The sequence below is a fragment of the Taudactylus pleione genome, unplaced genomic scaffold (genome assembly GCF_031769625.1).
Source record: "Taudactylus pleione unplaced genomic scaffold, aTauple2 ptg000532l, whole genome shotgun sequence".
NCBI classification, from domain to species: domain Eukaryota; kingdom Metazoa; phylum Chordata; class Amphibia; order Anura; family Myobatrachidae; genus Taudactylus; species Taudactylus pleione.
The window spans coordinates 1,139,604-1,166,133 of record NW_028284934.1 but is presented as its reverse complement, the minus strand read 5'-3'; the positions used below and the strand labels follow the sequence as shown (position 1 = coordinate 1,166,133).

At 39.3% G+C, this 26,530-nt stretch overlaps 1 protein-coding gene across 3 annotated transcripts in view; it reads right to left on the bottom strand.

Moving 5' to 3' along the window:
- LOC148501151 (phosphatidylinositol 3-kinase regulatory subunit gamma-like) overlaps nt 1–3,493 on the bottom strand; it is a 124,504-nt gene extending 121,011 nt beyond the window's left edge. For all 3 annotated transcript variants that reach the window (XR_015870077.1, XR_015870078.1, XM_088450863.1), the window contains exon 1: nt 3,327–3,493. The gene's annotated coding sequence lies outside the window, so the exon portion shown is untranslated. The remainder of the gene's footprint in view (nt 1–3,326) is intronic.
- Nucleotides 3,494–26,530: the final 23,037 nt, after the last annotated feature.

Genomic DNA, 26,530 nt, shown 5'->3' with positions numbered 1-26,530 from the left:
CAATGTAATACGTGCAGAGCGTTTATGGGCATTCATTTTGTTACCAATGTAATACGTGCAGAGCGTATATGGGCATTTATTTTGTTACCAATGTAATACGTGCAGAGCGTATATGGGCATTTATTTTGTTACCAATGTAATACGTGCAGAGCGTTTATGGGCATTTATTTTGTTACCAATGTAATACATGCAGAGCGTATATGGGCATTTATTTTGTTACCAATGTAATACGTGCAGAGCGTATATGGGCATTTATTTTGTTACCAATGTAATACATGCAGAGCGTTTATGGGCATTTATTTTGTTACCAATGTAATACATGCAGAGCGTTTATGGGCATTTATTTTGTTACCAATGTAATACATGCAGAGCGTTTATGGGCATTTATTTTGTTACCAATGTAATACATGCAGAGCGTATATGGGCATTTATTTTGTTACCAATGTAATACATGCAGAACGTATATGGGCATTTATTTTGTTACCAATGTAATACATGCAGAGCGTATATGGGCATTTATTTTGTTACCAATGTAATACGTGCAGAGCGTTTATGGGCATTTATTTTGTTACCAATGTAATACGTTACATGCAGAGCGTTTATGGGCATTTATTTTGTTACCAATGTAATACGTGCAGAGCGTTTATGGGCATTTATTTTGTTACCAATGTAATACGTGCAGAGCGTATATGGGCATTTATTTTGTTACCAATGTAATACGTGCAGAGCGTATATGGGCATTTATTTTGTTACCAATGTAATACGTGCAGAGCGTATATGGGCATTTATTTTGTTACCAATGTAATACGTGCAGAGCGTTTATGGGCATTTATTTTGTTACCAATGTAATACGTGCAGAGCGTATATGGGCATTTATTTTGTTACCAATGTAATACATGCAGAGCGTTTATGGGCATTTATTTTGTTACCAATGTAATACATGCAGAACGTATATGGGCATTTATTTTGTTACCAATGTAATACATGCAGAGCGTATATGGGCATTTATTTTGTTACCAATGTAATACGTTACATGCAGAGCGTTTATGGGCATTTATTTTGTTACCAATGTAATACGTTACATGCAGAGCGTTTATGGGCATTTATTTTGTTACCAATGTAATACATGCAGAACGTATATGGGCATTTATTTTGTTACCAATGTAATACATGCAGAGCGTATATGGGCATTTATTTTGTTACCAATGTAATACGTGCAGAGCGTTTATGGGCATTTATTTTGTTACCAATGTAATACGTTACATGCAGAGCGTTTATGGGCATTTATTTTGTTACCAATGTAATACGTGCAGAGCGTATATGGGCATTTATTTTGTTACCAATGTAATACGTGCAGAGCGTATATGGGCATTTATTTTGTTACCAATGTAATACATGCAGAGCGTATATGGGCATTTATTTTGTTACCAATGTAATACGTGCAGAGCGTTTATGGGCATTTATTTTGTTACCAATGTAATACGTGCAGAGCGTATATGGGCATTTATTTTGTTACCAATGTAATACATGCAGAGCGTTTATGGGCATTTATTTTGTTACCAATGTAATACATGCAGAACGTATATGGGCATTTATTTTGTTACCAATGTAATACATGCAGAGCGTATATGGGCATTTATTTTGTTACCAATGTAATACGTTACATGCAGAGCGTTTATGGGCATTTATTTTGTTACCAATGTAATACGTTACATGCAGAGCGTTTATGGGCATTTATTTTGTTACCAATGTAATACGTGCAGAGCGTTTATGGGCATTTATTTTGTTACCAATGTAATACGTGCAGAGCGTATATGGGCATTTATTTTGTTACCAATGTAATACGTGCAGAGCGTATATGGGCATTTATTTTGTTACCAATGTAATACATGCAGAGCGTATATGGGCATTTATTTTGTTACCAATGTAATACGTGCAGAGCGTTTATGGGCATTTATTTTGTTACCAATGTAATACGTGCAGAGCGTATATAGGCATTTATTTTGTTACCAATGTAATACATGCAGAGCGTATATGGGCATTTATTTTGTTACCAATGTAATACATGCAGAACGTATATGGGCATTTATTTTGTTACCAATGTAATACATGCAGAACGTATATGGGCATTTATTTTGTTACCAATGTAATACATGCAGAGCGTATATGGGCATTTATTTTGTTACCAATGTAATACGTTACATGCAGAGCGTTTATGGGCATTTATTTTGTTACCAATGTAATACGTTACATGCAGAGTGTTTATGGGCATTTATTTTGTTACCAATGTAATACGTGCAGAGCGTTTATGGGCATTTATTTTGTTACCAATGTAATACGTGCAGAGCGTATATGGGCATTTATTTTGTTACCAATGTAATACGTGCAGAGCGTATATGGGCATTTATTTTGTTACCAATGTAATACATGCAGAGCGTATATGGGCATTTATTTTGTTACCAATGTAATACGTGCAGAGCGTTTATGGGCATTTATTTTGTTACCAATGTAATACGTGCAGAGCGTATATAGGCATTTATTTTGTTACCAATGTAATACATGCAGAGCGTATATGGGCATTTATTTTGTTACCAATGTAATACATGCAGAACGTATATGGGCATTTATTTTGTTACCAATGTAATACATGCAGAACGTATATGGGCATTTATTTTGTTACCAATGTAATACATGCAGAGCGTATATGGGCATTTATTTTGTTACCAATGTAATACGTGCAGAGCGTATATGGGCATTTATTTTGTTACCAATGTAATACGTGCAGAGCGTTTATGTGCATTTATTTTCTTTCTGAAGTTTTTCTTTGCAACAGGTTTTTTTTTTTTTTTAAACTGTTTATCAGCGCTGTAGATGCACGGGGGAGGCACCAGCACGGATTTAGGGCACAATTAGTAACAATGGCGTACGGCAGCACAAAGTGTCCTTTCCCCGAATCAGTGGGCTCTCTAATCCTAGTGGGATTTTTTCTTTGCTGCAAATGTACTGTACTGGCCGTAGTTGGGGTTTTCTGCCTCTGTACACAAAAGCCCGAGTTTTCTTTGCAAAGTTCCCCTAAACAGGCAGCTGACGAACCCCCTAGAGACGGCTCTGCATGTAGCATAGCCGATGTAGCGTGCTTCCCCAGGGTGCACACAGCAGTACTGGCGGTGCACGTGTAGCCAGGCCCGGGCTGAGCTGGCAGGGAGACCCACTAGTTGCCATCCATGCTCGGCCCCCTCTCTTGTAACTTTATTTGCTCTAATGACAACCTGCTAAGCTCAGCCATCACCGTGTACTTTGTCGGCTGCCCCAATATTGGCTCTTACCGCTCTCTAGTCTCTCCGAGCCTCCCGATGCAGCATGGTCCTGTCCCCCCTTCCTCGCCTCCGAGTCCTCCAGCCGTCACACGCCGAGGCTCCCGAGAGCTGCCATGATGCAGCTGGCTCAGGGTGAAAGCCGAGCGTTTCCGGAAACAGCCGACGAGAGGTCTCTAGGCAGACGGAGCGGCCAGAGCGTTTCCGAATAAAGCCGAAACATGACTCCAAAAAAAAAAAAAAACCTAAAAGAGCAAAGAAAAAACCGTGAATGTCGCGGATACGAATAAGTGAAACTAAATGGTATCGATATTATTACGTCATTAACATGAACTCTGTGTTATAGTAGCTAGAAAGCACCGTGTGACGCAGCATCATATTCCCCCACCGCCTACCATAGCTGATCCCTATCATCTTCCAACAAAGTCCTACCAATTGTTCGCACAGTCCTACCAATTGTCCTCAATACCCATCCCATGCACAGTTCGTGGTACACCGGGCAAAATGTACCGTAATGCATGTGTTTTATTAATTACTATTCACTGTGTAGAGTCATGTTTAAAATGGAAAACTATAATACAGTAATCCCCCGGGAAAAAGATGTACTTCTAATAACGGGGTCTTTTTTCCTGTACTTAAAAAAAAAAAAAAAAACCCAATCTAATCGAGCATACACACTGTCAGATTTGTCAGATCTGTCAGATGAACGATTGAACGATTTTACCAAAGATTTGAACGATTGAACGATTTTTTACTGCATTAAAATGAATGGAATCGTCCAAGTCTGACTGCAACCACATCAGATGTCAGATATCGTTATCTGACCATCGGGAACGCGCATCGTTCATCGCCCAGGTATGTCAGATTTTCCTTCAGATATGAACGATTGAACGATTTTTTAAATCGTTATCGTTCAGATCTGAAGAAAAATCTGACCGTGTGTATGCACCATTATGCTGGGCTTACATTGTACTAATGGAGCAGAATTTCAGACAGCTGAGAGCAGCCAGTCAGAGTCTGATATGAGAGCAGTGGAAGCAGAGCCATAACTAGACTTTTTGGTGCCCCGTGCCAGAAACAACATTGGCGCCCCCCTCATTTTCAAAGGGATGTAATGCACCAAAAAAAGGGCCATTGCCTCATGGGTAAGGGCCAGGGAAGATATAGGGGAGGCCAGGAGATGCTGGGGATGAAATAAGAGGAAGCTACAAGAAAGAATGATAATAAACAGACATATGATGGCCCAAATAGCGCCCCCTGACCTGTGGTGCCCTGTGCCATGGCACCGGCTGCACTACCCTAGCTATGGCCCTGAGTGGAAGTGAATGATGGCAGTTTTGAGAAGAGGTATAGGAGCATTACAGACATACTTGCCTACTTTTCTAAACTAGTTTCAGGGTTGCTGGAGAGATTACAGGTGGTAGCAGAATGTGGCAAGCAAAATGCACCACGCTGCTGAGGGTGTGTCTAGCTCCACCTATGGGTGTGTCTATTGTCACTCAGAGGCGTATCCTGCACAATAAAGCTATTCAATACACCGCGCTGCCAAGTCCGACTAATGATTTCTTCTCTCATCCCTCCGAGGATGAGAGAAGAAATCCGACAAAAGTCCCGGCGCGAGGCTGTTTTCTGCCCTTCGCGCCTGGAAAACAGCCTCGCGCCGGGAAGTTAGGTCGGGGAATGCCTGTTATCGCGCCTAAACACCCTGTTAAGGCGCGATAACGAGCCTTCCCCGACCTAACATCGCGCTGAATAGAATCGTACCCTATGTCTTAACGTAATACCAAACGTGCTTGTAGTCTAGAGCAGTGATCTCCAGCAGTTACAAAAGTAATCAGTGTGTTACAGTTTGTTGCTAGAAAAAGTCACTTTAGTGATGTGTTACATTTGTATCATATCTCATCTACCGTGCTTGTAGACTGCCAATGTTTATTCAGTATTGCAGGAGTCTCAAATGATGCCCGACTGCTCTGCACTTATCAGCAATATATTTTATGTAGCAGGGCAGCTGGCCACCAACATGTTAAATTGGCAAAGTTTTAAGTGTCACAACGTGTAGGTATCAGGAGCTCTCTATTCAATGATTAGAACTCCTGCTCACATATATCATACAGTGTATTCGGTCAAATAATGGTAATCTCCAATAATCACAGATATAGTCACAATATTGCAATTATATTGCTAGGAATCTTCACTTCCGTGATATATTATATTTGTATCTTAACACAGCTGTCACTCATGCTTACAGGCTGTCATTGCTCATTGAGTATTGCAAGGGTCTCAGTTAAGCCCGACTGCACTGCACTTGTCAGCAAGGGCAGTCGGCCACCAGCATGTTAAATTACCGAAGTTTGTATCTGTCACAGCGTGTAGGTATCTAGAGCTCTCTCTCCAACGGTTAGAACCCCTGCACACATATAACATACAGTGTGTTCAGTCAAATAGTGGTACATATAGGCTTGATGTATTTCTTAGAACAGGACTAAAACAGACACAGCGGGCTACCCGCCGACGCGCGTTTTGCTATGAAGCTTTAACAAGGCAACCCGATCTGAGGAGACTGGCATGCTTTTAAGAGAATGGCATCCAATCAACACCTGCCGCATCATAGGGGGTGTGTTTGTTAGATATTCTACTTGGTTATTCCTCAATCGGGGTGTGTACATCGTGTCACTACCACTGTTGTGTGTTGAAAATAATCATAATGGAATTAATTTATTTAAAGGTGCTATTATACATGTAGGTTAGATGGATATGTTTATTTTAATCCTCCTTTGAAATAGTACTACTACTCCTATATAAATAAAAATTGTAAGTTGAAATATAATTCTTCTATCTATATGCATTAAGTGAATCAAATATATTATTGAATATATAAATACATGAGTTGAATGGTATATTGAAAAAGTGATTAGTGAAAATGAGAAGTTATATTATTAGTGTTACAAAAACTAATAAATTAAATTAAGATAATTAATAAAAATAATGAAATTATATATAAATATATCCTAAATATTCAAATTGTGTTTATATATTTATTTTCATAAATTAAATATATTAGGTTATATATATATAATCACATTAAATCTCAATATAAAATGATAAATCTGATTGGTGATTGTGAGAGTGTATTGTAAATATAAAAAAAACATGAAAACTATTAAACTTGTGTATATATGATTAAATCAACCTACATGTTCAAAAAGTGTGAAATATACAATCATGATGAGTGTGTATTACATATAATTTTTTATTATTGTAATATATGTGTTAATATATGTGTTAAAATGTAAGAAAATACCACCCAGTGCAATTATAAATCATCTTCCAACTCTGGATGTAAATGTATTATCTCAATTGAGATTATCTAAAATCGATCTAAATTACCACCTCTCATTCCCATGTTGATTTGTTCCAATGCAAATGTCCTCAGGCCTTTGGGACAGCCATTATGATGTTTTAAGAAGTGTCTAGCCACAGGAGTTACATTTTTAAATCTCGCAAGATCCTGAACCCACATGTTCCAAGATACGTTTTTTGAAAGGTCTTGTTTTGCCTATGTATATTTTGTCACATGGGCATTGTAGGGAGGAAGATTATATAGTTTTTTATATGCCAATTTTTTGAGAATTTATCAGTGAATGATACAGTTGGTTGTATATAGTTGCAAGCCTTACAGGATCCACATTTAAAGGTACCTTGTTTATGATATTTGATTCTCTTCATTGGTTGTAGGTGACTTTTTACCAGTTGGTAATTTAGATTTTTTGACCTTCTCCAACTAATTTAGATATAGTTAGGAAGGATATGGATTAAATCTTCATCAGTTTGTAGGACATGCCAATGTTTTTGTAATATTTGTTGTATAATTTTCAACTCTTTACAAAAAATACCAATAAATCTCAGGTTGTTATTTGTTTGTTGGCATTTTCTCGTCTTCGGAAGGAGTGATTCTCTTGTATATTTGATTTGTGTCCTGGATTGTTCTTTTGATCAGTCTCTTACTGTATCCTCTAGATCTAAATATATCTGTAAGTTGTTCCTGTCTCCTTTTATACACATGCATATCAGAGCAGTTCCTCTTAATTCTCAGAATCTCCCCTTTGAGAACTCCCTTTATTGTTGATGGTAAGTGGGTGCTACTTGCATGTAGGATACTGTTTGTGGCAGTATCTTTCCGGTATAGATCTGTTGATAGATTTCCATCTTCTTGGACACTGATCGTAAGATCCAAGAAATTGATTTTTTTCTCTACTTATCTCCATGGTGAGTTTTAAATTGATGTTATTGTTGTTCAATTTATCAATAAATTCTTCAAAGATCTTTTTGTCACCCTCCCATATCACAAATATATCATCTATATACCGGTGCAACATCACAATGTGCTCCGTGTATACATCCTCCTGAAAAACCACCTCCTCCCACCACCCCAGGTAGAGGCCTGCATATGTTGGAGCACAAGTCGTCCCCATTGCAGTGCCCCTTACCTGGAGGAAGAAAGAGTCATTACATACAAAGTAATTTTTGGTCAGGGCAAATCTGAGGAGTTTCAGAATAAAATTGTTAAGCTCTTGCATGATGTTCATGTTGATGAAATGCTTGGCAGCCATTATCCCGATTTCATGGTCTATGCTTGTATATAAGCTCTCAACATCACAGCTTGCTAGCCACTGTCAAAGTCAAATAATTGTGTCACACTGTCTAGAACATTGAATAATAATTTATTATGCATGACTAAAAAAGGTTAAGAATAGAATATGATAGTTTGTTTGCTATTAAAGAGTAGACTGTCAAAGTCAAATAATTGGTTGTTGTACAATTATTATTATCTGATGATATAGTCGTCTATGGTCGGATGACTTGTTGCAAGGACGCTACTTTGCATCACACAATCCGATGCGCTAAACTGTGTTTTCACAACACATATACACTGATGCACATAATGCACACACATACAAGTGTGTGTATATATATATATATATATATACACACACGGACGCTCATATGCATATGCACATACTTACACATGGACGCTCATCTGTATATAGGCCCTGATTCAGAGCCGCTCGTAAGCGGCCGCTCATTCGTTCTGACCGAAGTTCGCACATCTGCGCATGCGTACGGATTTTAATACGTATGCACGAACCAGTCAGTGCGGCCGAAAATCGTTTGTTCGCTATATAGCGAAAGCCTGCTATTTTGAGTGACAGAAGGAGGCGTATGTGGGTGGTAACAGGGGAAGATGCTTGAAAACGGGGGTGTGGAATTCGAACGCAGGCGTGCTTAAAGGTCAAAACGGGCATTTTAAGGGAGTGCATAATTAATACAGCAGCGTCATTGACCACGTCACTTGTTTTTTTTTTACTCAGAACTGCTCGCAAAATAGCGGTTGAAAAAACCAGCCACAAGAATAGCGAGCAGTTCATACGCTGTTCGATGTACTCGATTAATCTAATAAATAGCTGACATGACGTATGGTGCGAGAGGCAAGGGGGCATATTTTTCAAAATTACAACCACAAGTTTTGCTCGCTCGTTCAGACTTAGAGGCGTGAACAGACCGCAATTAGCGAACGGTTCATTTGAATAGCCACCCCTTGTTTTAGAACGAACGACCGCAAATAGCGAGCAGCTCTGAATGAGGGCCATAGTCACATACATACCGACACATATTTCGTACTTCAATACACAGACGCACATATGCGAACGCACATGTTTAGAATGGTTCCCACACATTATAGTTAATAACCAGAGCTATTAAAGGTATTTGTTAGCTAATAATTATGATGTAATATGTACTTAAACGAGATCTAAGGTTTAGAATACAGTGGACATGTCATGTTTGGTATCATATATCATACTAAATCCCTGTTTATTTTCAGACATCCGTATCTATCGGCACAGAAGTCGCATCATGCGTCCGCTAGTTATGGATGATAGGGAGTTATTGGATAGAAATGTTATAACATGCATGTAGTGTTGTAGCCATTATTAACCAGTTGTTCGGCGGGAAGCTACACAAAGAGACCATTGGAGGACTGAGCCATACCCCTGATGACACCGTATGAACTAACCAGTAACCAGATTATCCAGAAGCAAGAACCAATGGAAACCTGTTAATTAGTCCCTTTGTTAATTTGGAAACCTGTAAGGTATATAAGCTGTGTCCTGATGCCAGTGTAAAGGTATCTTCTTGCGACCTGGATTGATGACTGTATACTGGGACCAGTGCGCATGCATATGTATCGAGCTGTACTTTTGTTATTGCTTTTTACTGTAATTGTTAAATCTTACATCGTGTTACCCCTTTTATAAACAAAAAACTTTTTGTGCTTTGGAACCACATGATTGGACTGGAAAGCAATTCTTTCTTAAGATACTTGCAGCGCTAAATAGCGACTAGCGACTATTAGGAATCAATAGATGGGGGCTTGTGCTTGAGGTCATGCTACCGGAAATTACTCGAAGCAACCGGATTTTGATACCTCAACAAAGGGTGGATGCATCATACACGGGTAAGAACGCAACCTGTTTAAAACCTGTTTTGTACTCTTTGTTGTGAAACCGAATATCCGTTTAAAGGGTGATCTAAGGAGCGCTGATTAGAATCCAGGGACAAGAGAGAAAAGTCAGTTTCTTTTTTTGTCACTTTTTGCACTGCAATAGGCGATTCACAAATAGCATATGCGTCTTCCCTGTATTACTGCCACATGTTTGAACAATCGTTGTAATAGATAGTCTTGTATCACTTGTTAAAATCCTCTGAATAGGTATTTCCATTAGGGAAAGCATTTTTCTGCGCAGAAAACAAAGGTATTTGAATGTGAATGTATGCTTGTGATGTGAAAATATGGAAAAAGAAAAAGGGAGAGGTTTTTGCTTTTTGAACTGTTGATAATAGACAGGGCCGGCTAAGGTGTCCAAGAGGCGGATAGGGCAAGCTGAAGCAATATACATAGCAGGTAGAACTGAGCAAGAAAACAAGGGTGTTTTTCTCGTCCGAACCCCCAATAGTAATCGCAAAGTCCATTGATAACTTGTAGTGTCTCTGGGCAATGCGATCGGACCGCATGGTGGTGTAAACCGTGATTGTGAGTTGGGGGTCGTGGGAGGAAATCACTGGCAAGGCTAAGTGTTATTGGAATATTGTGAAGAGTAACTCAAAGTAGGAAACAGCAGGCGAAGCTTGGTTTAATTTGTCTGGAAAGCAGGAGTATAGTATAGGCTAGATTCTGTTTCCTCATTGTGCAAAACTGACAAAACACGCTTAGCGGTCGATTGTGCACAGTGGGTGGAAGTATGTGTTGGCGCAGCTTGGTTAATTCATCCACCGGTCAAAAATAGCCAAAGCGTTGTCCCAGATGGGTGCTAAGCAGTCGCTAGGGATGGTCGATGAGATGCTGCTTATGAATGGGCCAACCGTGTCGGCAAGGTATATAATGAATGTGAAGTATGACGTGTATGCTACTGCGTACTGCGACATATGGGCAGTTTCGTTTCGGAGGTACTAAATACAGTTAGAGACAACATATGTTTAGTCAAATCTTTGAAGAAAAGAGTAAAGTATAATGATTGTTTAGAGTTATGGCAGCACGAGGGGAACACGTGGACGGTGGTATATGAGCATCGCAAAGCAGCATACTCACACCGCTAGGCAGCATGCACACGCTGCAAAGTAGTGTGTTCACGCTGCAAAATATTGTACGCACATTGCACAGTAGCACGCCACAAAACAGCGTACTCATGCCGTAAAGCAACATGCCACCAGGGAGCGTACCCATGCTGCAAGGTAGCGTTATCACGCATAAAGGAGATAGTGCGTGCACACCTCGGCCGTCATATGCGACCGAAGGTGAAAGTACAGCCAATACCAAAAATAATTAAATAATCGTATTAAGTAACTTATATCCTGATTTCAGTCCCTTCAAGGAAAATGGTTTGGTAGAAGATGATGAACCTACTGTAATTTCAGCCATTACACATGCTGTTAATATATTAGATGTTCCACAGGGAGGAAAGGCAGCGATCCAACCAGCAGGGCCAGCAGCTGAAATTGGTGAGACTAGTGGAGACCGTACTAGGAGATGTAACACCCATAGCACCGAAACAATAAGTCAAATTGTTGATCCTGAATATAGTGATATGGTAGGTGTACATCCTGTCAGTACAATTGCAGTTCCCAATGGGAAATTGGACAAAGATGGTATAGTTCCCATAAGGAATGTAGCAATGCATTGTCCATGGACGAGAGCAGAACTACATTCTATTATGTCAGATTTCCGAGACCCTAGAAAAGAGTTAGCCAAATGCCAGAAATTTGTTAAAGATTTAGGTAATGCTCATGAGCCAACTAATAAAGATTGGCGAGTGGTGTTAAGGGCCTGTCTCCCCTCCAATACTGATGTGCAGAAGTTAATTAAGGATTGTATATTGGAGGAGTATGAATCCTTGACGGATGAGGATAACCAGGTAAATATAAAATGTATAACAACACAGTTGGCTATATATTTCCCAGTGGTAGTTACCTAGAGTAAAATCATACTATTAAACAAAAAGATAGTGAATCTGCAGCACATTATTTCGCCAGAGCACTGCTAACAATAACCCAGTACACTTGGATAGCAGATATTAAAGATGATGTACACCACAGAGAAGTAGCTGTTACGGTACTAATGGATGGTCTCAAGGATAATCTAAATACCAGGGTGCAAACCTCTCTACCTAACTGGAGAGGAATTACTTTAGATGCACTTAGAGAGTCTGCCATACAACTTGACAAGAACATTTGCAGGAAGAAAGAGGCATAGAGTGAGAAGTTAATGGCAGTGAGCATTCAGGCTTTAGAGGGATTCCCTACACAGTCACATAACTACAACACATACCAGCAACAAAATCAAACAGTAAGGCATTTCAATTGTAATAAAGAAGGACACCTACAGAAGTACTGTAAATCGAAAAATCTGGGGCCACCTAAGAAGGGAACACCTAGGTACACTCAGAGAGGGTACTCACAAGATTCAGGAAATTTCCAACAGTTACCTGCTCACATAGTGACAGCAAACACTCTGCTGGAGGATGATAGTCAGTGCTAGGGGTCAGGTCATACCTGTAGTCTACAGCCAGTCAGGTTAACTGAGAATACTAGGGAAGAACCTACAATGACAGTTGATATATCTGGTACTAAACACACTTTTCTTGTACATAGAGGGGCGACCAGATCCGTGATAACTTCTCCATTTATTTTACAGGTTACCAACAAGACCATAGCAGCAATGGGAGTAACGGAGAGGGTACAGCATTACCCTCTAACCAGTTCTGCAGATGTTACTATTGGGCAGCTGCAAACCAAGCATTCCTTTCTCCTGGCAGCGGCGGCTCCTTCTAACCTGCTGGGAAGGGATTTGCTGTGTAAAATGGGATGTGTCATATACTGTACCCTGATGGTATATACCTAGATATACTGGAAAAGGTTGCGCATGAGGTACAGGATATATTAGATACACCACAAAGGATAATGTTGCACTCTGCCATTTTAGAACAAAGTCCATCTCAGGTAAAAGAAATGTTAGTGCAAATACCAGAACCAAAGCTGGACAGGACACTGGATTGATGGCAAATGTAGCTCCTGTAATGGTTAACTTGAAGAGTGGTATTCAGGCTCCAAAAATCCCTCAGTACCCATAAAGCCAGAGATGGAGCTAGGGGTATATCCCATAATTGAGAGGATACTGCAACAAGGGATTTTAATTTGTACAGCTAGTCCAGCCAATAGTCCCCTTTTTCCAGTGAAGAAGGCTGGGGGGTGGGGCTATAGATTAGTACAGGATCTTAGGGGGTTTAACAAAGTTGTTGAAAGCCAATTCCCCATAGTGTCCAATCCAGCTGTCATCCTCATGCAGATTCCACCGTCTGCTACCTATTTTACTGTCATTGATCTATGTTCTGCTTTCTTCTCTGTTCCTCTTTACCCTGACTGTCAATATCTGTTTGCACTTTCCTACAGAGGGGCACAATACACATGGACACGATTTTTCCAGGGTTTCATAGATAGCCCCAGTATTTTCTCTCAGGCTTTACATGACTGTTTGCAAACTTTTCAACAAAGCAATGGGTCTGTCCTCATTCAATATGTAGATGATTTGTTGTTGTGCTCTGATTTATTTATGTCATGTTTAAATGATACTAAACTGTTGTTGCTTCATCTCTCACAAACAGGACACAAGGTTGCAAAGGACAAATTACAGCCATGCCAGACTAAGGTTAAATACTTGGGACACTGTCTAACCCTGCGTCTACGACACTTGACAACTGACAGAATACAGGCCATACAGACCATGACACTGCCACAAAACCAGCAGCAAATCCGTATGGGCATGTATGGATACTGGAGGACGTGGATCCCAGGTTTTTCTATTTTGGAATTACCATTGCAGAATTAGTTTCATCCTCAAAACCCGACCGTGTCACACACACTGAGGAGACAGAGCAGGCTTTCCTTAACCTTAAGGATAGTCTGACAAAAGCACCTGTCCTGGGAATACCAGATTATGAAAACCCTTTGAGTTATTTTGTACAGAAGCTGAAGGCTGCGTAGCAGGTGTCCTCACACAGAGACATGGTGATGCTAGCAGACCTGTAGCATACTACAGTGCACAATTGGACACTGTAGCAAGATCACTCCCAACGTGTTGAAGAAGTGTAGCTGCAACTGCTCTTCTGGTAAATAAGAGTAAGGACGTAGTATTAGGGCATGATACAACTGTCTATACAAAGCATGCAGTATCTGCTTTGTTACATTCTGCCCAAACCAGACATGTCTCTTCAGCAAGGTTCACGAAATGGGAACTAGCTCTAATGGCACCTGCAAATATTACCATTAAATGGTGCAATACGTTAAATCCAGCAACGTACTTACCATATGTGCCTCGAGATGCACAAAGGGTGGAGGAAGGTGAGTCTCTGGTTGAAGGTGAGTTTGGCAGGTATACTGACACACATGATTGTATGGAGAATTTGAATCAGACCTTTACTGCAAGACCAGACATATGTGATACACCATTAGAGAAAGTAGATTTGACATTTTACATGGATGGGAGTTGTCATAGGCAGACCGAAACAGGAGAATTATGCACAGGTTATGCTGTTGTAAATGACGAGGATGTTGTAGTAGCTGAACCACTTGGTCCACCACACTCAGCCCAGGTAGCTGAACTGGTGGCATTAAGGAGAGCGTGTGAGCTGGCAGAAGGTAAATCAGTTAATATATATACTGACTCTAGGTATGCCTTCGGGGTAGTATATGATTTTGGGGTTCTTGGACGTCTTAGGAATTTTATGACAGCAGCAGGCACACCAGTCACATACTCACATCACATAAAAGGACTACTGACAGCAATCCAGCTACCAAAGGCAGTAGCTGTCATCAAATGCAAAGCCCACACATGCGAAGAAGACCCGGTGTCAATGGGCAATAACAGAGCAGATGAAGCTGCCAAATGGGCAGCAGGTTTATGCTTAAATAGAACAACTAACAAAGTGATGGTCTTCCAGACAATAGACATGCAGAAATTAATTGAAATGCAAAATTTGTGTTCCCTACAGGAAAAGGCAGTCTGGAGATTGAAGGGATGTATTCAGCAGTCATCTGGACTCTGGAGAGATGAACAAGGTAGGCCTATTGCTCCAAAGGCATACTACCCAAGCCTGGCTGAGGCAGCACATGGACTGACTCACCTAGGAAAAGGAGGTATGTGCAAGTTGGTCAGTGCATATTGGTGTGCACGAGGCTTTTCTTCTCAAGCTGAAAAGAGAGCGATGTCCTGTCTGACTTGTTTGAGGAAAAATGTCGGGAAGACAATACCTACCGAGCCATCCCATATCACTCCGACAGACGGTCCTTTTCAGGTAATACAAATTGACTTCATCCAAATACCACCTTGCAGGAATCTCAAGTATGTATTAGTTTATACTGATGTATTTTCTAATTGGGTAGAGGCATATCCAGCTGCCACTAATGCTGCTGTTTTTACTGATTGTTCTGGAATTTGTATGCAGATACGGTATCCCTAGAATCATAGAAAGTGATAGGGGTATTCATTTCACTGGTGATGTTTTCCAGAACATGTGTAAGCTTATGGGTATCAATAGTAGACTTCACACCCCCTACCGACCGCAAGCCAGTGCCAAGGTGGAGAGGGTACATGGTACCATTAAGAACAAACTGAGTAAGATCATGGCTGAAATTGGATTAGGATGGCCAGAAGCCTTACCGTTCATCCTCCATAGCATCAGAACCACTCCCAGATCTCCTCTTAATCTGTCCCCCTTTGAGATACTGTTTGGAAGGCAACCTCATTTGATTATAAGTCCACAGGATGATTTGAAGAGTAATAATGAGGTTACTGTGGAATATCTTATAAAAATGAGTAGACAGTTGAAACAACAGCAACAGAAATTGAAAATGTTGTCACCTGATATGCCAGAAACAAACTGTCATGATGTTGAACCTGGAGAATATGTTATGATCTGAAATTTCTTACGTTCAGGTTGTTTGACAGACCAGTGGGAAGGTCCTTACCAGGTGTTGATTACAAGTATCACATCTTTGAAGGTAGCAGAAAGGGATACATGGGTCCATTCCACTCACTGTAGAAAAGTCAATCACCCGAAGGAGGTACAAGGCGAAATCGAGACAGACAACGTGGACCTGTTGATTGTGAGCCTGTTCCGGGAGAACTAAAGACTGCAGTGGAAACACCTGAGCCGGAGACGTGTGCAGATTACTGTTCCAGCAATGGAGTGGCGATCTGTTTTTGTGTCCTCTTTTCTTCCCAGGGTTCTCCTCATGCTTATTTGTTTCAGGATGTCTTATTTCTGTGACGGAGGACAGATGACGGAGAGGGAGGCCGATAGTGAAATGGGTGGAGTAGAGTCGGAGGAAAGAGCAATAAAATGATCAGGGCAACCTATGGTTAAACTCAGTTTAGGAATTGTTAAGAGATCTGTTAGCCATGTAACTCGGAGACAGTGTGAGGGGTTATTGTCTGATGAATATTTGCGGGTACTGTGGGTCCCTAGTTGATGAGAAATGCATCCAATGATGCCAGTCCAAGGGTAATCTGTATTTGGGCGAGCATCCTGTAGAGGATTACTATTCCTTAGTGGGTAATGTCTTAAACCAGACTGAATGTTGGGTGTGTTCACAAGTACCTCAAGGACAGAGTAAATCGGGATTAGTGTCATACCCATTAAAGTCAGCAGAGGTACTTGAATTACATGGGGGAAGACCGGTGGACAAGAAATATAATATATATAGACCTCCTAGTCTTAAGCTCCACCAGTACCAGGTAGATAGTTCCCTGGTATGCTTAAATATCACAAATTTCAGAAAACCAGGACATTGGGAGGTGACTTGGAACAATCAGACACTGACTTGTTCACACAGAGCAGATAATGAGCCTATTGATTCTGAACTTGTACACAGAATTGTTGCAACTGGGAGATACTTCCGGTATCGGTACGCATGTAGATACGATTGATAATGGTTGGCAGAGTATCACTAGGGTACTGTGCAAATATTATACAAACAGAAACGTATACCAGTCAAATGGGGGAAATGGGAGCAGGATTATTTGTAAGATGTGATAAATGTGATAATGATGCATTCTGTTCCTTACATTCTCCCAGATAATGTGTATATTATATGTGGAAGGAAAGCGTACAAGTGGCTCTCTCCGAGCTCTGAAGGTTTATGTTATCTTGGGAGGGTATTATCAGAAATCATGACCCTTACACATGATGAAATGATTGGTATCCATAAAACCGCACCACCCCCATAAATACACACACAGTATGAACATTGTGGCAAAAGAAATATGATCCCTGGTGAAGAACATATAGCCACACAGTTGATTAGTGAAACAACTGGCTTCCAAATTTTGGTAGCATTAGATCCCACCAGGATCACTCAGGGAATTTTAAATTTTAGATATATCCAAGACCTGGCTAAATTAATAGACAACATCACCGAGATCTATGATGGCACTTTCAAGTATACTGGTAAGGAGCTACAGGCTTATAAAAAGGAATTGTTACAACATAGGCTAGTGTTAAATTACCTGACAGCTGTTACTGGTGGATATTGTGTGACTTTGGCCACCAATTTGGTGTCAAGTGTTGCACGTACATCACCAATAATACTGATGACCCTAAAGAGGTGATAGACCGGAAAATGGATGAAATCCTACAACTAAAGTGGGAATTTTAGAAGGACCATAATACTTCCTTGTATGAGACTGAGGTAAAGGTAGAGAGATGGTTCTCATGGTTAAATCCTGTCAAATGGTTCGCCGGTCTGGGAGAGTGGGTACAGGAGATGGTTGCTAGTGTAGGTAAGCTTCTTATTCTTATACTTGTTATCATCTTAGTAATTGGTTTATGTGTCAGATGTGTTCTTACTGTGGTAAAATGTGGAAAATGTAACACCAAGGTTAATCGTGAAAATGAGATCATGATGGTGGTGAGTGGTGGTGATATAGGAACTAAGGTTGACAAAGAACTGTATTACAATCCTGAAATTGAATGTGCCATCAGATAAATAATATGTGAATAGGTTTGGTCATGTATGATAAAATATTGTAAATGTTCCTTTAAACATCCTAGATAATGTAGTCTCAGTTCCCCCAATCTCTTACCAATGGTCCCCTATAGATCCGCTGAATGCGTATAAGGGTTGTTTTACCATTTCTAGAAATGCATTATTGACAGTTCAATTACCCAATTGTGTCACACCGTCTAGAACATTGAATAATAATTTATTATGCATGACTAAAAAAGGTTAAGAATAGAATGTGATAGTTTTTTTGCTATTAAAGGGTGGACTGTCAAAGTCAAATAATTGGTTATGATCGTTGTACAATTATTATTATCTGACGATATTGTCGTCTATGGTCGGATGACTTGTTGCAAGGACGCTACTTTGCATCGCACAATCCGATGCGCTAAACTGCGTTTTCACAACACATATACACTGATGCACATAACGCACACACATACAAGTATATATATATATGGACACTCATATGCATATGCATATACTTACACATGGATGCTCATCTGTATATAGTCACATACATACCAACACATATTTCCTACTTCAATACATGGAGGCACAAATGGAAACGCATATGTTTAGAATGGTTCCCACACATTATAGTTAACAACCAGAGCTATTAAAGGTATTTATTAGCTAATAATTATGATGTAATATGTACTTAAACGAGATCTAAGGTTTAGAATACAGTGGTCATGTCATGTTTGGTATCATATATCATTCTAAATCCCTGTTTATTTTCAGACATCCGTATCTATCGGCACAGAAGTCGCATCATGCGTCCGCTAGTTATGGATGATAGGGAGTTATTGGATAGAAATGTTATAACATGCATGTAGTGATGTAGCCATTATTAACCAGTTGTTCGGCGGGAAGCTACACAAAGAGACCATTGGAGGACTGAGCCATACCCCTGATGACACCGTATGAACTAACCAATGACCAGATTATCCAGAAGCAAGAACCAATGGAAACCTGTTAATTAGTCCCTCTGTTAACTCAGAAACCTGTAAGGTATATAAGCTGTGTCCCGATCCCAGTGAAAAGGTATCTTCTTGCGACTGCAGACATCTTGATTGATGACTGTACACTGGGACCAGTGTGCCCGCGTATGTATCGAGCTGTAATTTATTATTGCTTTTTACTGTAATTGTTAAATCTTACATCGTGTTACCCCTTTTATACATAAATAACTTTTTGTGCTTTGGAACCACACAATTGGACTGGAAGGCAATTCTTTCTTAAGCGACTTGCAGTGCTAAATAGCAACTAGCGACTATTAGGAATGAATACCACATATCTGGGGTAATTTTTATTTCTTGTATCTTGGTCAATACATCCAGGGTATCTCTCACATAAGATGGTAGTGAGATTACATGTTGTCTCAGATGGTGATCGACAAAGATGCTCGCCTTTTCTGTGAGGTTACCTTTTCCTGAAACAATTGGTCTACCAGGAAGTTTGTTCTCATCTTTATGAACCTTGGGAAGAAGATACAATGTGGGGATTTTTGGATCTGTTACTTTAAGAAATTCCAAAAATTTTTTTGTAATAACACCATTTTGAAAAGCTCCTTGTATGAGATCATTATAGAGCTTCAGAAAATTATTGGTCAGATTAAACATTAATCGTTTATAACATCGTTGGTTTTGTAATTGTTTGTCCATTTCTTCAATGTACATATTTCTAGGCCAAAGGACCACATTGCCCCCTTTGTCTGATTCTTTTACAATAACATCTTCCCATTGATGTATTTCCTGTAAAGCATTGCTCTCTCCTTTGCTCAGATTATCCATTTGATTATTCCTTATTCCAGATCATCTCATAAGGTCAAGATCCCTAGATACCAGGTCTGTAAATATCTTTACCGGTGGGCATATGGCTATATCTGGACAAAATGTTGATTTTTTTCTTTAACTGTATTTTGGAGTCACTGCTGGGAATAGTATTCTCAGATTCAAGACTTTCTAACGCATCAAGTGCTATTTGTTCTTCCGTGGAGAGTTCTAAAAGGGGGTCATTACATAAAAAGTAGGAAATACTTTCATTATCATGTGAGGTAGGGATGAGATTTGTTATATTTGGGTGTTCCTTTGATAGGAAAAATTTCTTAAGTAGGAGTTTTCTTGCAAATAATTGTACATCTTTTTCACATGTGAATCTATCAAAATGTTGTTGTGGTAAAAAAAGATAAACCTTTGTTTAATAAATTGACCTGATCTTGATTCAATATTCTGTCAGTTAAATTAATAATCCTCATTGAGTCACTGCTTGGTTCTGTCTCCTGTATTGACGTTGTTCGCGAGGTTCCTCGTTCCATCCCCTCTCTCTTGTATTTAGGCCCAAAGTATCTCTCATCTGTCTGGGGGGTTTGTTCTTAAAAACCCTGACCAAAGCTCTTATTTTGTGTAGATGGGTTAGACCCCTCACCCTCTGATGATTCGATATCTGATGTTGTATAGTTATGAGAGTTGTTTATATTTAGTTTTTTTGGATATTGTTTCCATTTAAAGATTTGATTCTGTGCGTAATCATTCCTATCTCTTTGAAATTTCCTTTTCTTTCTTTCCATAATTGTCTTTTCAAATAGATCTATTTCTTTCTTATGTCTCTCATAAGTCTGTGGAAATTTTTCTAGGCTTTCATATTTCTTAAGTTTCTCACTTAGAATTGTAATGTCTTGGTTTAGTTTGGTTAGTGTAATTTCATCATGTCTGATGAGAATATTCATTAATTCTCTAAAACATTGTAATAGCGTTTTTTCCCAAGCCTCTTTTAAACACTCATTCGCCAATTCAAAAGTAGGGAATACTCGAGGACGTAGTCCCCTGGGTGTCATATTTGATTTAATATAATTGTAAAAAGTGGTTTTGTTCCACCATGTTTTTGTTTGTTTGTATAGTAGTGATTTTAATAGATACAGATCTTCAGACCAATCTCTATTATTGGGATCTTGGCTAATATTGCTCTCCCCAAAGACATTCTCCATGTAGTTTTTCAATTTCTCTTGTCTTTCGTTTAATTCTTGTGATATACTTATGAATACCGTATTGTCGTTACCCCTAAATAATCGCAAGACACTATTTAGCATCACCTGTCGCACTTTAAATAATTGCTTTCCAGCCCAACTGTGTTTCCAAAGCAGAAAAAGTTCTTATTGCAACAAAAAGTAAGTTACACACTATGATCTATCACAATTAGTGCAAAGACAATTAAATACAAAAAGGTACAGCTTGATACATACACATGTGCACCGGTCCCAGTAAACAGTCGTCACTCCAGAAGCCTGTGGTCATCCAAGAAGAATGGCTACTGCCTGGGACCGGGACACAGGCTATATACCCTAACAGATCATGATAACAACAATGTAGACAGACAAACATAATTCCATTGGTTCTTGCTCTTGGTCTTTGTAGTACGCTGTAGTTCATAGGACAATTCACTAGGGGTATGTCCCAATTCTCCACAGTCTCTTGAGATTACACTACACACAGAGTATACATTCTAACCATTAATTTCCTATGATCCACAACCATCGAATGCAAGATGCGACTTCCTCACTGCTAGACTCGAATATCTGGAAATAAACAGGGTGTCAGTATAGTACCAAACATGCCATGTTTACCATGTTGTATACCTTAAATATCATATACATACATTTCACAACATAATTATATGCTACTAAAACCTCTAATATTACATTTAATGATAAGGAACCTTTTATGAGGTTTTTATTGTAATGTGATGCAAGAGAGATACCATTACGTCCAAAGGATCCTGTATTTATAAATACAGGATCCTTTGGACGTAATGGTATCTCTCCAACGATTGACTTTACAACCTCCTGACTACAGTTAACATCATTGGATTTATACATTATTTACACTGGGCTCATCGCAGTGCATTTATCTCTATTTCACTTGTGATGATTTCTTGCATCACATTACAATGACGTAGGTCATTATTTCCTTTATTGTTACAAATATACACATAATATAGTGTTTTGGAGATGATTTCTCCTTGTGTACTATATACAAAAATTTTTTTTTGCGGTACATGCCCGACCATCCTATATGGACACTTGTATTTTGTTTTATCCGAGTATGTTTTATTGTTATATGTCACATTGGTACTTTGTCTGGTATATATGTTTAGTTTGTGTGTCATTTGCGTCATGTTACACTTACATCACTTTAGGTATGTGTTTCACTGTAGTTTGTTTTGCTTACACATGGTTGCTTAGCAACGCATGGTTCACCATGATCATTGTCTGTATGCATTTTATATTGTGGTGCAGCGTTTGACATGTTTATGTAGACCTACTCCTTATGTTCATATTTGTTTTGCTTCTGTGTTTAGGCATACTATAATATTCTTTGCCTATGATCTCGTATTTTCCCCTCCGGTGGGAGTGTCAGTCACCCGATCAGGTGATGTCAACAAAGGAGCACCAGGCTCCGGCAACGTGTGACATCATCGCGCGCGCCGGGATGCCTGTGGTGCACATGGATGACGTCATCTGCGGGGAGGCACCAGCCGAGAGGCGGAAGTAGGATTGGTCTGCAGCAAGCGCGATGTCTGTATAAAGGTATGTGGTTGTCACTTTGTTCACTGAAGTTCTTGATAAAAGTCGATAGACTGAAACGTTGAACGAACGTCCCCTGAGTTGGAGTCATTCTTTCTATGCAAGACCCGTGAGTGCCGCAGCACAATTTTTTTCCCCTACATTACATAAGTATTAATTTACTTCTGATGGCACCTGGGCATTTTTGAAGTTTGTGTGGAGTGCTAGCCCCAATCGCTTTATATATATATATATATATATATATATATCTATATATGTGTGTGTGTGTGTGTGTGTGTGTGTGCAAATGTGCATCAGTGTCATGGATTTATTTATATACATATATATATATATATATATATATATATATATATAGAGCTTTCTTCAGTAACAGGTATTATTGATATTACTTCTGTCTGAACTAAGTTAAAAAATGACAGACAATGGAGTTGTTCTGATCAGGGATGGCCAGCAGATACTTGATGGAATCACAATGTGATCAAAGGCCTTTCTAGCCCATTTAGAATGTAAATGCTAATTCCTTTAGGCATACAATGATAGTCAGACTTAAAGACAATGTTTCATTCAAAACACTCGTTTGCACCTCACAGTATGTGTGTGTTTTTCAATTACTAGTCACAGACATGTCCACAGGTCTTGTCTCCCAGCACTGACCAAACCTTGCATTTTTAAATATATATAAAGTCTTTAAATATATATGTGTATCCGTGCACATTTATTATGTAAAGACTTTAACAGTGTGCAGTAACACGGCAGATGTACAAAATGCAAAATAGCGCTGTACACAATGATATTATACTGACTACGCCAGATGGAATTGTGCAGACAATGCAAACATGGCGTCTTCAGATATTTTCAAAGATCTGATCTCAGCCAATCATCCAGCTTCGACAGACCACCCTTTGATAGCAAACAATACGCTATCACTCTATGATATTAACCTTTTTTAGTCATGCATAATAATGTATTCAAGGTTATAAATGGTGTGACACAAGTAGGTCACTGAACCATTAAATAATGCATTTCAAGAGGGTAGAACAACCCTTATACGTCATCTGCGGATTTATAGAGATCATTGTTGGGATGTGGGATCTCATCGAACCTATAAAGGAAGTTTGGGGGGATTGAGACTACATTATCTAGGATGTTTGAAAATAACTTTAACAATACATTCATGCATGACCACATAATCTTATATTTCATCATCTGATGTACACTCTAATTCAGGGTTGTAATACAGTTTTTCCTTGACCTTGGTGTCCATAATATCATTGCTTACCACTATCATCTCTGTTTCTCTGTTTGCCCTTGTACATTTTCCACACTTCAAGACATTAGGAACACACCTGACACATAAGCCAATTACTAAGATGACAATAAGTATGAGGATCAAGAGCTTACCCACAATAGCAACCAGTTCCTGGACCCACTCTCCTAGACCAGAGAACCATTTCACATGGTTCAACCAAGAGAACCATTCTTCTATATTTTACTCTACTTCAGCCAGTGAAGCATTATGGTTCTTTCAAAATTCCCATTTCAGCTGCAGAATTTCATCCATCTTCCAGTCTATCCCCTCCTTGGGGTCACTAGTGTTATTTGTGATGTACGTGCAACACGACACTAAACTGGGTGGCCAAGGTTACACAGTACCCACCAGTAACAGCTGTTAAATTATTTAACACTAACCTATGTTGCACAAGTTCTTTCTTATAAGCTTGTAGCTCCTTGCCGGTATTCCTGAACATGTCATCATACATCTCGGTGATATTATCTATTAATTTAGCAAGATCTTGGATGTATCTAAAATTTAAAGTACCCAGAGCGATCCTGGTGGGATCTAGTGCTACTAAAATTTGGAAACCAGTTGTTTGGCTAATCAACTGTGTAGCTGCATGTATGTCATATGAATTCCTATTTAACCTCTATACTATAAAGTCGCTATTTAGCATTGCGTACGCATATGAAATAATCACTTTCCAGACTTTGAGTGTGGTTCCAAAGCACAAAAGTTATTATTCACATAAAAGCAGATTGTTACATGCCTTGATCTATAATACAATTAGCGCAAAGGTTATACAATATACAAGGTACAGTCAATACATACGCATACGCTCTGGATCCAGATTTCCCGGCATCAACTATGAAACCTCTGTCAACAGAAAAAGAAAGATGACTAACTACCAGATCCAGGGTGCTTGCATATAAACCCTTACAGGGATAGGCAATACAATAGAACAAGTTGACATAATCCCATTGGTTCCTCTTCCTGGTTCCTCTGTTACGATACAGTTCATAGGTCAGTTTGTATTGCAATAGTTCAGCCTCCAACATCTCTTTGTATCCGTTTTCCCACCAAAGAACAAGTCTAAACTGGCTAATAAACATTACATTACAGAGTACATTTCAATGCCTATCTGTCTATGATCCATAATTCGCAGACGCATGTTGCAATCTCCTTGCCGATGGAACCGGAAATCTGCAAATAAACAGTGGTTTAGAATAGCACCAAACACAGTCTGCTTATCATGTACTAAACCCTAGATATCAAAATACCTGCATTTCACAATAGATTTGATAACATATAAAACCTTTAATATTAACCTTAATGCTAGGGAAGTATGCAATGTGTCAGTGTGGGGATATTAAGAAAAGACGCTAGTATGCGTTGTGCGTCTACGTGTTTGTGGAGTACACCATGGTACGTGCTTTGCGCGGTTGTTCATATTATATGTTGTAATAAATGTACGTATTAGTATAATGAGGACTTTTAACCTGGGGCAGTGGCAGACGCATAATGCTAATAATCATAACAGCGCCGTACACGGGGTATCATACAGTCACTACTATGAGTGTTGTGTTTTATGTGTAGAGTGCTTTGCTAAACAGCAAAACTGCGCTGTGCGTCTTGTTTATTATATGTATGATTTAAGGTGCGTATGGGGTATGGTGGGACTTTAAACAATATGCGGTAGCAATGTAGTTGCACGATGCTAATAATAGCATATGAGCATCGCACATAATGGTTTCATGCTGACGATGCAAGATGGCATCGTTAGGGGCAACATAAAAAGGCGTCGTGCAGATTCTAATTTTACAATTTAGGTAACAGCCAATCATCCGACTTCGACAGTCCACCCTTTGATAGCAAACCACATGCTATCACACTCTGGTCTTAAATTTATTTTTAGTCTTACACTAGAACATATTATTTAATGTTATATTATGGGATGGTACAAGGTGGTTCTTAATCCATCAATAATGTGTCTCTGAGAGGGACATAAAACTACCCTTATATGCACACCGCAGATCTTGGAAGATCATGGGAAAGATGTGGGGATGCACCTAACCTATAAAGGAAGTCTTGAAGGGGATAGGGACTTACATTATTTAAGATGTTTAAAATAACATTTCATAATACATTTCATGCATGGCTAAATCTATGCATCATCGGATGGTACATTCTAGTTCAGGGTTGTAATGCAGTTCTTCATTTACCTTGGTATTCATACTATCATTGCTTACCACCATCATGATTTCTTTCTCAAGGTTCACTTTAGCAATACATTTTCCATATTTCAACACAGCAGGAACATACCTGACACATAAGCCAATTACTAAGATGACAACCAATATGAGGATCAGGAGTTTACCTATACTAGCAATCATTTCCTGGACCCACTTTCCTAGACCAGAGAACCATTTCACTGGGTTCAACAAAGAAACCCAATCCTCTACCTTCTCCTCTACTTCAGCCACTGAAGTATTATCGTTCTTCCGAAATTCCCATTTTAACTGCAGAATTTCATCCATCTTCCGGTCTATCACCTCCTTGGGGTCACTAGTATCGTTTGTGATGTATGTGCAACACTTTACACCAAATTGGATGGCTAAAGTTACACAATACCCTCCAGTGACAGCTTTTAAATCATTTAACACGAGCCTATGTTGCACAAGTTCTTTCTTATAAGCTTGTAACTCCCTACCTGTATATCTAAATGTGTCATCATACATCTCGGTG